Consider the following 14,751-nt stretch of genomic DNA (forward strand, 5'->3'; position numbering starts at 1 on the left):
GTATTGTATATGGCGCAGCCGTAGTCTAGTTTTGATCTAATTAGTGCTGTATAGAGTGAGAGGAGGGTATCTTTGGAGGCTCCCCAGTTAGAGCCGGCGAGACATCTTAGTGTGTTAAGGTCTTTGCTGCATTTAGTTGTTAGGTTTTGGACATGAGCCTCCCAGGTGAGGTGTTGATCGAAAATGAGTCCTAAGAATTTGGTTTGTTTTTGAAATTTGATTGTTTGGTTGTTTAGCTGGAGGATTGGGAAGGCAGGTTTTATGTTTTTATGTTTGAATACTACTCCTGTTGTTTTATCTGAGTTAAGGGAGAAGCCCCATTTGTCTGCCCATTGTTGTATATTATTTAGAGATTTTTTTATTAAGTTTTCTGCCATTTTAATGCATTTAGTGCCGATCCATAGGGCTCCGTCATCCGCGAATTTTGAAGTGTTTAGTTTAGGGGATAAGCCTACGAATAGATCGTTTATCATTATATTGAAGAGGTTTGGGCTGAGGATGCTGCCCTGGGGAGTGCCATTTTCTAGGGGACACTGGTCCGATAGCGTGTGGTCTATACCCACGGTTATTTTGCGATTGTTTAGGAAATCTTGGATGAAGTTTATTATTTGGCCTTTTAGTCCTATTTTTTTAAGTTTTTGTATTAGCCCGTGGTGCCATACCATATCGAAAGCTTTAGAGAAGTCGGGGGGAATATGTCTATGGTGTATTGCTTGTTTAGCTGTCCTGTTTTTATATCCTGTTCTAGTCGGGTGAGGTTATCGAGAGTTGATCGGCCAGGAGTGAAGCCGCTTTGGTCGGGGTTTATGATGTTGTTTTGGTCTAGGTAGTGCTGTAGCCTATTTTTAGTCATAAGTTCCATTATTTTGCAGAGATTTGAGGTTAGGGAGATGGGCCTATAGGAGTTAGCCTGATCTGCTGGTTTATTTGGTTTAGGTATTGGGATTACTAGAGCTTCCTTCCATGAGGATGGGACCTGTCCGTTTAGGTAGTCTAGGTTGTATAGTTTAAGTAAAGTTTGGAGTAGTTTGGTAGGTAAGTGTTTGATTATTTGGTAAGAGGTGAGGTCTAGGCCAGGGGCTGTTCCTTTTTTTCTATTGTTTAGTACGTGATTTAGTTCTTCCAGGGTTTAAGGCTGGTTTATTTCTAGGTTGTCTTGTCTGTTTTCTTTGGTGAATTTGGTTTCTTTTTTTAGTTTATCTTGGAATTTCTTACTGAAGTTACTGTTGCTACTTTAGAGAAGTGTTTGGCTAGGTTGTTGGCCTTTTGGGTGGGGTTAGTTGAGTTGTTTATGTTGGGGCTTTTTTTGTGCCGTTTGATGCCTCTGATGGCGTGAATTTTGCACCACACCTTCCTAGCGTCGGTGTGGTGGTTTAGCTCCTCACAGAATTTTTTCCAGTTTTTGGTGTTAGCAGTTTTAACTAGGTTTTGGACTTGGTGGTTAAGTTCATGGGCTGTTTTGAGATGAGAGGGGTCTCGTTTAGCTCTGTTGAAGGCCGATTTGCGTTTTAGTCTAGTTAGCTCTATTTCCTCATTCCACCAAGGGACGGTGGGTTTTCCTGGGTTGGATGATTTGAAGGGGATTGCGGATTTGGCTGCGTTGATTATGAAGTTAGTTAGGTTTTCACAGAATGTTTCGGGGTCTTTGGTTTCTAAATCGTATAGATTAGCTTGGTTGCATAATTCTTGGAATGTGTCCCAGTTGGCATATTTGTACTGAAATCTAGGTTCCTGTTTATGGGTTTGATTTGGTATTTTTAGATTTCCTAAGGTTATATTTATGGGAAAGTGGTCGCTGCCTAGAGGTACTGGGTGGACGTCCCACATCAGACTTTGTGCTAAGTCTGGCGTACATATTGTTAAGTCGATAGCCGACATGGTGTGGTGGATTTTGTCGTATCTAGCTGGTTGGTTATTGTTTAATAGTATTAGGTCATTTTTTCGATCCACTCTGATATTAGTTGTCCATGGTTGTCTAGTTTATCTGCAATGCCCCAGGTAGGATGATGGGCATTGAAGTCTCCTAGGAAGATTGTTGATTTATTTCCTAATTGGTAAAGGATGTCTAGGTCTGTATCTTTAATTGGTTTTAGTGTTGAGTGATAGATGTTAATTATTCTTATTTTTTGGTTATTGATGGTGACTTGGATTCCATTAGCTTCTAGATTAGGAGTGTTTACTTTAACTTCCTCGTAGTTAATATCCTCTCTAACGTAGATGATCAGACCTCCCCCTGTTCTGCCTGGGATGGTTTTTGACCTGTCGGTTCTTACTGCGTTATAATTTGGTAGGTTGAATTTAGTTTTATGTGAGAATTTGGTTTCTTGAATACATGCTACATGTTGACCTTTATCTATTTTGAATTTAGCTTTAAGTTCAGAACCATGGCCGGCGAGGCCATTGGCATTCCATTGAAAAATGTTTAGGCCTTCCATTGGGAAACTGGGTTGATTTATGTTTGGTTTAGGCTTGGCTTAGGTATTTACTTTAGTAGGTCATTAAGGTTGCTGCTGAAACGGTCGAAAGGGGTGGTGACGAGTTTTAGTTTATGTGCTACACCAAAGAAGGCTTTGGAGCTGGCTTCTGGGTTAGACTGCTTTAACATGTAAGCTAGTAGGAGGACTAAGTGGTTTAGTTTTTTGCTTGCTTCGTTTTGGTTGAGTTTTTTTCTATGGCTTTTGATTTTGGGGGCTGACAAGGTTAGATCGTATATTTCCTCTGAGGATGTGTACTCGTCCTCTTCTGTTAAATTATTTTTAGTTCTCTCTTCGGTGGTGGGTTTTATGCTGGGTTTGGGTGTGAGAGTCTGAGTGGTTTCTGTAGTTTCCCTGTTGACTGGATGTTCGGGGGTTCCTGTAGGTTTTGGGGTGTTGTTGCCCTTGTGGCTGTGATGGCTTGTGTTGGTGCTGGTTGTGTGGTGGTCGTTGTGCGTTGGGTTTTGCTTGCGGGTGTAGATGTGGTAATTGTGGGGAGAGAGGCGGGGAGGGTGGGTGTGTGGGTTTGTGCGATGTGTGGGGTGTTTGTTTCGTTTGCGATGTATGCGTCTTGCTGATTTTGGTCCCATGCAGAGCCTGGGTATACTGTTGTGCGTGCGTGAGTGTTGTTGTTTGGGGGTGGTGTTGGTAGTAGTGGTTTGTATGCTTGCAGTGTGGGTTTTTTGGTTTGGATTTTGGCCGTCAGGAGCAGTGTACCACATTCCGTGCAATTGTTGACAAGCTTACATAGGAGAAACATCTAGGCCCCTCAAAACCCGAATTAAAGAACATCAAAGCTCAGTCTCAAAAAATGACTCTAAATCAGCTCTATCAGACCACATCCGTGACAACCCAAGCCACAACATTCAGTGGGAGAGAGTCACAACCCTCGCCACCAACCTCAAAGACTTCAAGACCAGGAAACTACAAGAAGCCATCAACATCAAAAGTCTTCAGCCCTCAATCAACCGTGACCAAGGCTATTACATACCCCTGGCGTACCATCAACTCATCAAAGACCCCAATCAGCCATAATCCCGTTGTTTACATTACTGGCTTCATCCTTTGTTCATGGCACTGACTTCACCTATGGTCATCATCACTGCCCTTGTGTGTACACAACAGGCTCCTCTACTCCAGTATACAATTTCTACCCTACTGTATAAACATTGCCTCCTACGTGTATATATACTTGCTTACTGCACTTTGTAAATCGTAAACACCCCTTACTTACCCCAATATCCCAAAGAATAACAAACTACCTAAATGAACACCAAATTAAAAATCTTAAACAAAACTGCAAACAATCAAATATCTTCACCCCTAAACTTAAAATACCCAAAATAGACACAACACTGGCTAGCCAAATAAATAAACAAACCGACCCAAACATAGCTAAAACTACCACACTAGCATACATACACGAAAATTGGCCAAATTGGTGTCACATTTACACGGACGGATCCGACCTCCAAACACACAGGTTTCGGAGTCCATACCACACAACAAACTAAAACCACACAATCCTTCCGACTCCCAAATAACCAATCAATATTCACGGTAGAACTAATGGGCATGGCCTCAGCCCTCCATAATCAAGAATCCAAAAACCACAAAAAAATCCTAATACTTACCGACTCCCTAAGTGGACTGCAAGCCCTCCAAAACAAAAATACTAAAAACCGACCTAAATTAATAAATCAAATACTTAAAAGCTCCAACGACCTAACTAAGGCAGGCAAACAAATAACCTTCTTGGGGATCCCCGCCCACGTAGGAATATACGGTACTGAAAACGCCGATAAAGCAGCTAAACTATCCCTCAAAATCCCGGAAATAAGCTTAAACTTACCCATCTCAAAATCAGAAATTAAAAGTGTAAACAAGGAAAAAATCACCAAAAAATGGCATAACCTTTATCTAAACTCAAATAGCCAAATCAAAAAAGTGCTCATCAAACCACTAACCAAACCAAAAATTTTCCATCCATCAAAATAAATCGACAGAGTAATCACTAAACTCCAAACAGGACATACCAACCTAAATAACCACCTAAAAAAAATAAAAAAACACACTACAGGTAACTGCCCACATTGCAAACAACCAGAAACCCCAGAACACGCACTCATCCACTGCACACACTACCTCACACATCGAACCGCATTACAAACCACCCTCAATCTAAACAAGGCGCTCACTCTAGAAGCAATACTAAACCCACAAAATAAACTAGAAAACTTCAAGGCCTTAGGCGTATTCTTAATCAAAACGGAACTAATAAAACGCATCTAAAAACATAATAACCTACCAAATCAAAATCACATAAATAAACAAACATCCACCATACCCAGGTCCCTTAGTTCTCCTCCCCAACCCCATCGGCATCTATTCCAAATCTCAAAATTTCCAAATTATATATAAGCAACCCCTAAAGCCCCCTCTTAGGGTTGCACAGGCCACCTTCGCCCCTTTCGGAAACACATTAAATGGCCTGGCCGGGCCCGTGTGCGAAATACGCATCAGTCGGAAAGCGCACGTTAAATCTCCAAAGTAAGTAAGTAAGTAACTTTGTAAATCACATGCACGGCAGAACTAATGGGCATGGCCTCAGCCCTCCATAATCAAGAATCCAAAAACCACAAAAAAATCCTAATACTCCCTAAGTGGACTGCAAGCCCTCCAAAACAAAAATACCAAAAACCGACCTAAATTGATAAATCAAATACTTAAAAGCTCCAACGACCTAACTAAGGCAGGCAAACAAATAACCTTCTTGTGGATACCCGCGCCCATGTAGGAATATACGGTAATGAAAACGCCGATAGAGCAGCTAAACTATCCCTCAAAATCCTAGAAATAAGCTTAAACTTACCCATCTCAAAATCAGAAATTAAAAGTGTAAACAAGGAAAAAATCACCAAAAAATGGCATAACCTTTATCTAAACTCAAATAGCCAAATCAAAAAAGTGCTCATCAAACCACTAACCAAACCAAAAATTCTCCATCCATCAAAATAAATCGACAGAGTAATCACTAAACTCCAAACAGGACACACCAACCTAAATAACCACCTAATTTTTTTATAAAAAAAAACACACTACAGGTAACTGCACACACCGCAAACAACTAGAAACCCCAGAACATGCACTCATCCACTGCACACACTACCTAACACATCGCATTACAAACCACCCTCAATCTAAACAAGGCTCTCACTCTAGAAGCAATACTAATATGATTTAGCATTATTTAGCTAAATCGGTTTATGGTCAGCTCCGCATAACAAATACTAGTAACTATTCCCATTTACCACATTCCACCATTTGTTTACAAACATTCTTCTCTCACAAGACCAGCCAAAATACTCTCCATGGCAACCATACGTCATTTCTCCCATGACGTCACTACCCTTGGTCTCATGACGTCACTACTTTTACCCCCCCAACCGTCAAGTCATTCTAACAACACAACGCGTCTGGCGGTTAGAATTTCACCTCTTACGGTTTCACCTCTATAGCGATTTCACCTCACCTCATTCGTTTGTTTGGTGTATGAGGGATGCCTCCTAAAAGGAAAGCGGCGCTGGCCCCCCGACTGGTTAAGGGTCCAAAAGCCAGTAGGACGGGGGTTAGAAGAAATGTGGTTGGAACAGACTTGAAGGCGCCAAGTGGCACACGACTGATCAGCGGAGACGGAGTACCCCAAAACACAGCAGCTGCGTTGGATAGCGATTTTGTTTGTAGTAATTTGAGCAATATTATGCATAATGCAAACTCGGCTACGACAGTGCTTCCTACAAATACAGCAATGCTTGCTAACAGCACGCTCACAAATGGGGACACGCATATGCCGGAACGCATTCAGACGCTGACTGGGGATAGGTCTTCAAACAATCAAGGGCACATAAACATTAGTACATTTGCACGCGAACAACATAAACATTAGTACATTTGCACGCGAACACTCGCAAACAAACAGAGAAGGATCCGAAAACACCCTAAACATGCATAACACGCATCCGTCCCAACAACAAACACAAACACTCAATCCTTTCGCAACTATGAATTAACCCTCTTGGTGCCACGGGACCATATATGCGCCCTCACTTTTCACACCCGCATAGTGCCAGGGGACCATATATGGTCCCGAGAAAATGCCCCTTTTAAACTGTGAATTTTGATATTCAACACTGAGTGCGCTAAGTCAAAACTATAACCATCATCACCCAAATCATCTTAGCTTTAACATCGTGTAACTCGTACTTTATACAGTGCTACGGATTGCAAAATATGGCGAGATTAGTAAAGTGGCTACCGCTCTTCTCGGCCTTTTTCTGCCATGTTTGAACACCAAGCGAATGACGGCGAATTTTGATTATGCACCCATGTCACATACACGTAAATATTTTCAGACAAAATCCTTGTTCATAAGAAAAAATATGACCTGAGTGATCAGAAAGACATATTTTTCCCAACTGTATACTTATTCACGTAAATACAATTCTGTTCACTCCTTACGAACAAGTTTATTTACACGTTTTGTATACTTTTATCGACTATCGGTAATGGCGGAATGGTCGGTACACATGAGAAAACGACAGTGTATATTTCCATTACATTTATGACGTACATTGAATGAATTTATAACCATCATCACCCTAATCATCTCAACTTTAATATCGTGTAACTCATATTTTATGCAGTGCTACGGATTGCGAAATATGGCGAGATTAGTAATGTGGTTACCGCGCTTCTCGGTCTTTTTCTGCCATGTTTGAACACCAAGCGAACGAAGGCAATGTTTATTATGCACCCATGTCACATACACGTAACTATTATTATATCAGACAGCCAATTTGAAAAAGAAATCTGATCGTGCTGATCAGAAATGATTTACTTGTCCCCACTGTACAGTTATTGGCGTAAGAGTACTAACGTTTAGTCGGCCACGGTAGTTTTTTGTTCCAAGTATTGCATATGTTTATCGACTGTGTGTCGTGGCGATTTAGCACGGCGCTACATACCAACCGACAGTGCAGATTGTCTTTTTATTTATGATGCTGAATTACAGAAAATATTCAAATCAAAGATATGGAAAGATAGCTATAATCGTTAATATTAAGTTGGTATTGTGTATATTTATGGGCAGGAGGTTCATGATCAAAACCTAAAACATTGAATGGCCAAGCCCGAAGTGATCGACAGGGCACGTTCGCCTCATATCTGTGCCGCGATTTCTTGTTTACAGGTTGTCCTACATACTTGCCCGTTCAGACAAATAACTGCTACTTTTTTCATATGAAATGACTAAGAGTCATGTGTGATTGCTCAAACTACCTGACCGTGTGAGTGACTTGCCCTAACTGTTTCACATTTTGTCGCAAATGGAGATTTCAGAAGTGTGGCCACGACATCTAACGTGAGTCGACGCCATATTGTAAACAAATTGTGTCAAGGTCGGTTCCACATGTGGTAGCTCAGGCCCCGTTTCTGTCGATGGTACACGCGATACAAACATAATGCAACTACTGAAAACATCAACATAACTTCTACAATGATGACATCAATACCTTTTTGTATTTGGATTAACCGCTTATGGATACGCTGTGCTTTTAAGTTCAATTTCGATTTGTTTTTCCTCTCATTGAAACTGTGATAATGGCGGTGTGATTGGTTTGCTGAAATAGTATTTTCCATGAGTCTAATGTACATAGTACATGTTGTGATTGTAGAAGATAATTGATAACCAATTGTGTATGCATATATATCATCAAATACACATTACTAATCTCTTCAGAAAATGGAATATATTATAGCTCGTTTTCAAACATTCTGCTATGGATATTAGATCAAAAAATGATATTAGATTTACAAATTATTTATGTACACTGTACTCTCGATTAACGTATGATAATCTATTGGAAGTCTTCAACTCTTATTTGATATGTCATCTGAAATGTCAGCAATGAGTACAATTAATTTTATTTCGTTACAATCTGCAATTTTATTCAAATAGGCTAATAGACTGTCGGTGATTTCCCGCCGCTGTGAATTTGTCGTCTGGACAGGTGCGCGTGATTTGACCTCGCGTGTTGTGACGTGGATGACGTCACTTGAAACAGCTGATCTAATGTTGTGGTAGTATAATGGATACAAGTGGTTTCATTTTCCAAATAACAATATTCTCTTTGACTGAACTAGAAAGCATATCTAGTACATCACGATTGGAAAATGTCTACGGCGACCGAATAGAATATTTAGAATATTTGGCGCAGTTTTCTAATTTTGGTATGTTGACATGTGCTTTTCATATATGTTTGAAGGCTTAAATTGATATTCCAAAAAAATAATATGCATTTAGTTGAGTACAGTGAGAAAGCTGTCAAAATGGATCCAATATTAAACCACCTAGATTTTAAAATATTTTAGCTTCATCTATTGGAATCTCGAATGGTCCAATTTATAACATAAACAGTAAAAGTAATTAGATCTTCTCACAATATATAGATAATCAATTTCTGAAAGACAAAAAGTTTTTAGTGTAAATGTGACTTCGTTTTGATGTTTTATATAGTTATATGTATGTCTTTTTTCACTCTGCATTATCTAAATTACCAAATACTTCGACCAGTGACATATAGTAGTAATTAGATTCTACTTTGTTTTTTATCCTAGGTATGAAATAGATTTTCTTTTTAAATAAATATTTGTCTAAGAGCAAAATCAATACATTCTTGTGGGTTTTTTTCACCATTTTAATTTGTATATCTTCCCTCCAAGCTGTTGTTTAGCTAGGCCAAAATTAAGAAAAAAAAGGAAAGACATAATAAACCATTTTTATGTAAGATTTTGCTGGTTAAATTTTCGGAGTTCAATACCAAGAATATATTTTTCCTTTTATGACAAATAATTCCATTACTTTCATTGACCTACGATCATTATCTATTTCAAACTTTTCCTTCAGTAGAATGGGATGGAATGGGAAACTAGTGGAAATAAACTATCACGTATGTCCTTTAATGTACATGTACATACCTAGCTATAGGTGTAAATACACTTCTAAAGTCGTATTTATAAATCAAATGAATAAATGAAAGAAAAAGTGGTATTTCATGGACTGGCCATACAAGTATATTTTGAGCAAAGGTCTAAGTTAGGCAGCCAAGTGCGAAATACGAGCTGATACGAGGATGTATGTTTTCTGGTGTTCATAGTGAAACAATGACATATGGCGCCCGAGTTGCGAGTGATCGAAAATAGGTTTGTTGAATAGATTTGCTGCCCATGAAAACGTTTCAACAATTTTGATTGAATCTACATGTACTTACTCTTGGGTGGTATTACGTTAGTATAATCTTGTTAATTATTAAGAAATAACAATGATGCCCGATATTGAGCGATGTCAATTTGAGTATTGTCAGGGCTGTTTAGCGATCTTTCACATTTTGTCCTTTGAAAATGTACGATGTCAATTACCCGGAAGTTGATTTTATCACTAATAAAAGAGCACGGTCATTGAAACATACATGGACGTAACTGGGATTTCTTCACGATATACATTCCAAACTGTCATTCGTTTTGTGACATAATCTTTGAAACAGTCTGCGTATGAATTAATCACTACCACTTCCGTCAATTTTGTTTTGACGTCAAAAACACGCACAATTTCATCGGGTTTTTTTATCGGTAAATATAACTCACGGAAAATTCTCAGTGAATGTGTACTTCAACATAAATATCATATGTCTATCACTGTTAGGACATGTACTTGCCAATGATATGAATTATTGGTCATTTAGATTTCAAACAAGGGCGCTTACTTGACTTTGCTTGCCATATTCGGGAGCGTTCATATTACGATTAATGTGGAAAAGTAGGAAACTTATAATACCAGCACATTTATCGATGGCTGGGCAGTGCATAGATCTTTTGGATTTGGTGACTTTAGATACTGTTCGAAAGACAATCAACTCGAGTTGCATGTTATACAATTTGGTTACATTGTGTGAAGAAATAAAGACGTTGCAACACTTTTGATACAATGTATACGTTTTTGTAACCGCGACGTCAGCATAGTGCGGCACTGAGCGGTTTGCAGGCTGACTGACGTCCAGGCACCATGAGGGTTAAACGATTCAACCCTGTTTGGCATACCCGCAACAAATACACCCTGTCTACAGTTAAACGTCAGAGCGGAACACTCAATCAAATGTAATGAAATACCCTAAAAATAACACGATTCCTTTTGACGTCATGGCTGGTTTTATGTCTTTGATAACGTCGGAAAAAGACGACACTGGTATTTTGATTAATATATATCTCCCCTAATTTTCGTTCATAGTATGGAAAATCTCGATGTGTGGAACAGAATTTGACGCTTTTTCGACACAACATAAAATGACTGCTCTCACCAAGTAAATAATGTCTTGAATAGGTAAACAATTAGATAGTTTATCGTGTATCTTAATTGGACAAGACACGCACCTGCCTGGCATCAATTTACGTAATGAAATTACCAAAAGAATATTTCAAAACGATATATTTGTTCATTATTATGTTATTATTTCTGACACAATAAAAGATGCAAAAAAGGCTCTATTGGTATAGAATTATCAGGATAATCGTATACGTTTGAACCAACGGGGTACCTGGCATGGGTTTTATTTTTATACATTTTACAATTCCTGGACAAATAAAGTAAACTGTTTACTATCCTGTGATCAAAATATTAAAAAAAATAATGTAACCATTGATTATATAATGCAAAACGAGAGCAATACTTCGTAAATTGTTTGTGACTAACGCGCACCTGGCGAATCGTTGGATATCTGTTCTCTGTATCCAAAGACATAAAAGACAAATCCAAGACCAAGACATTTCAGAAATGTGTGCATATATTTTATCCAAAAATATTATCCATTTTGTTAAAGTAATTTATTCTGTTCTAGTTATAAAAAAAATAAAATGAAACGGCTTTTCATGGACATTGGTTATATGAACTTAGTAATGTGTAAAAAATGGCAACATTTACGATGTACCTAATTTTCAGAGGTCATGTTCAGTACTTTTGCTTGGCCTAAAATGCCAATGGATGATATCACAGAACAGGGAATTTCCCACCTTATTTAAAACTGTAAAGTGTAGTTGTGTGGGTGATGCATTTTGAATTTTATTCGACTTCAAAGTGAGGGTTGTAGAGGAGGGACATATATGTCCCTGTGGCATCCAGGGGGTTAAACGTCAGAGCGGAACACATCGGATCACATGTTTCCCAACAACTACGGGAAAAAATACACAACGGCGATTTCTTCGAGCTCAAACAACTGATATCGGCCCAAAATCAGACACCTCAAGAGATGTCGGCATTTACATTGCCGCTCGACACCACATGTCAGATTATTTTTAAACCCAAACAACAACAAACGCGTCCATTAGGCATTGGTGCATGGACATCGGCGTTTAACGTCTACATGAGCGTATACATAGAAAAACACCCGGATAAGATACAGGATCTGCTTACCTACATCGAAACAATCAGGGGAGCTGCTATTCGGTTCGGCGGAGATTCATGGTTGCAATATAACGTAGTTTCCGGCAAAGGATGCAACGCGACCCGTCTCGCTCCTGGTGGGCAATAGATGGCCATTTATGGTTACAACATATGCTTCCAAATCAACAAGCAGCACACGCGCGCGTCACAAACAACACCACTACCACCAACCGCAACAATGTCAACACGGGTAGTGCAAATACCGGTAGCACCCCAAAGTTTTGCTGGGATTTTAACAAATTCGGATGTACAACGTCTGTGACAGCACTGCCCACGGCGCACACACATGCTTTCGTCAAAAATGGGGCGTTACAACCCCCCGTACTCAAACAAAACCCAACGCAAACAATACCAACTCAAGGCCTAGCACTAACACCCATTAGTATGCGTGTATTGTCACATTGGCTCAGTATTTACACCCCCTTCTACGTCGCAGATGCTATGTTTTTATCGGATGGTTTTTCTCAAGGTTTTCCACTACAGTATACGGGTCCACCGGGTCCTAGAATGGCATTCAATTTAAAATCCGCCCAACAACATCCAAACATGGTGGCAACAATGTTACAAAAAGAAATTGATCTAGGTAGAATTGCAGGTCCATTTACAGCACCACCCTTTCACGATATGATAGTTTTCCAATCGGTCTCGTTCGGAAGAAGTCAAATAAAAATAATCAACAAGTTCAGCAAACGTTCAGACATATTCACCATCTGTCGTACCCTGAGGGAGAGTCTGTAAACGACTACATATCACACGAGGTGTCAACAGTCAAGTACACTAGCTTTGACCAGGTGCTATCCGCGATACAAGGAATAGGCAAGGGTGCATACATGGCAAAATTCGATATTAAGTCTGCATTTCGCCTCATACCTATACCAGATGACTTTAAATTTCTGGGCATACAATTCAAACATAATTTCTACTTTGACAAATGTCTACCATTTGGCTGTTCCATATCATGTGCAACATTTGAAAAACTTTGCACATTTTTGCAGTGGGTACTCAGGAAATACACCAAAAATGATAACATACAACATTATTTGGATGATTTTGCATTGGCAGCACTAGCCTCTGATAAGTGTCAACAAACTCTGGAGTTATTACAAAACATGGGCGTTCCTGTCACAAAGGACAAAACGGTGCTACCTACAACAAACATGACGTTCCTGGGTATCACAATAGACACGGTCAAAGCGCAAATTTAGCATACCGATGGACAAGGTCGTGCCGCTTACTCAGGAAATAGATGCTCTTTTATCACCTTTTAAGAAGAAAACAACATTACACTACTTGCAGTCTTTGGTGGGAAAACTTAAGTTTGTATGTAGAGCAATTCCGACTGGTCGTGCCTTTTTAAGACGCCTCATTGACGCACAGCGCAGAGGGTGAAAACCTCACCATAGAATAAGGATAACACAAGGCATACGCGAGGACCTCAATTTATGGCGGCAATTTCTTCAAAACCACAATGGCACTTCTGCATTTATAGATTCAGAGTGGATCAACTCATCGGATACACATTTGTTTACCGACGCGTCAGGTAACCATGGTTTCGGAGCCTTTTTTATGGGTAGATGGGCGAATGACAGATGGCCTAACGAGTGGGTGCAGAATAATGGACTAAGGACATCACTAAGCTGGAGCTTTTTCCAATTGTATTGGCAGTAAGACTGTGGGGCAGACATCTACGAAACAAGCGAATGTTGTTTGTTTGTGACAACCAAGCAGTGGTAGCAATTATCAATAAACAAACAGCAAAACCACCACGAGTTATGTCGTTGCTTAGGCGCCTGATACTTCTCTGTTTACAACATAATATCTTGTTCAAAGCATCATATATTCCTACGCATGCAAACGTTATAGCTGATGCATTTTCGAGATTTCAGTGGTCCAGGCTCAAGGAAGCAGCGTTATACCAGCACACATACCACAGGACATATGGCAGATCTGACGACAGAGGTGCAACGTCTAGTGCAGTCCTCTCTAGCACTAAACACATGGAACCTGTAGGAGTCTGCACAAAAGGCATTTAATGTTTTTCCGCATCTCTTTCAGCCTGCCACACATTTGGCCCGCCCCGGTTGATCACCTTATGCATTTTATCGCTCGTCTCTCCTTAACAGGAACATCTCCTCGCACGGCAAAGTCGTATATATCGGCATTAACAACATGGCAAAAGTTACATGGTATGCATGACCTAACATCCCATTTTCTTATTCAGAAAGCCTTGATTGGATTTGTCAGACAGAAACAGAAGGCTGACACTCGACTCCCAATTACAATTGACTTATTGTCTGTTATTGTCATTACCGGTAGTTTGTGCTTCAACTTACGAAACGTCTCTTTTCACAGCTGCATACCTGCTTGCATTTTTTGCATTTTTTAGAATCAGTGAGCTGGTGGCAGGGTCAGCCAAGGATTTCTCGTATAAGGCGTGTCTTTTGTCTGATATTCATGTGTCAGCAGATAGAAGTCAGATAACGATATGTTTACGCTCATCCTAAACGGATCAGGGCCTAGATTTTCGAAACGATCGTAGCCCTAAGATTATCGTAAAGTTATCGTAGGCTATCGTAGCCTATTTCCGAAACTATCGTAGCCCTAAGATATCTTAAGTTTGTCGTAAATCTAAGATAGCCCTATACCTGTCGTAAGTTTATTTTATCTTCATTCATGATGGCGGCATACTTTTCCATAGAGATTTTGCCAAACAACAAGTCCGCTTTA

The 14,751-nt window shown here is 39.7% G+C and overlaps 1 pseudogene; it reads left to right on the forward strand.

Annotated features, from left to right (window-relative positions):
* The first annotated feature begins 6,033 nt into the window (after positions 1 to 6,033).
* LOC139479891 (uncharacterized) lies at positions 6,034 to 13,975 on the forward strand (annotated as a pseudogene).
* Positions 13,976 to 14,751: the final 776 nt, after the last annotated feature.

The sequence above is a fragment of the Haliotis cracherodii genome, unplaced genomic scaffold, assembly GCF_022045235.1.
Source record: "Haliotis cracherodii isolate W230 unplaced genomic scaffold, xgHalCrac1.p SCAF_4, whole genome shotgun sequence".
NCBI lineage: Eukaryota > Metazoa > Mollusca > Gastropoda > Lepetellida > Haliotidae > Haliotis > Haliotis cracherodii.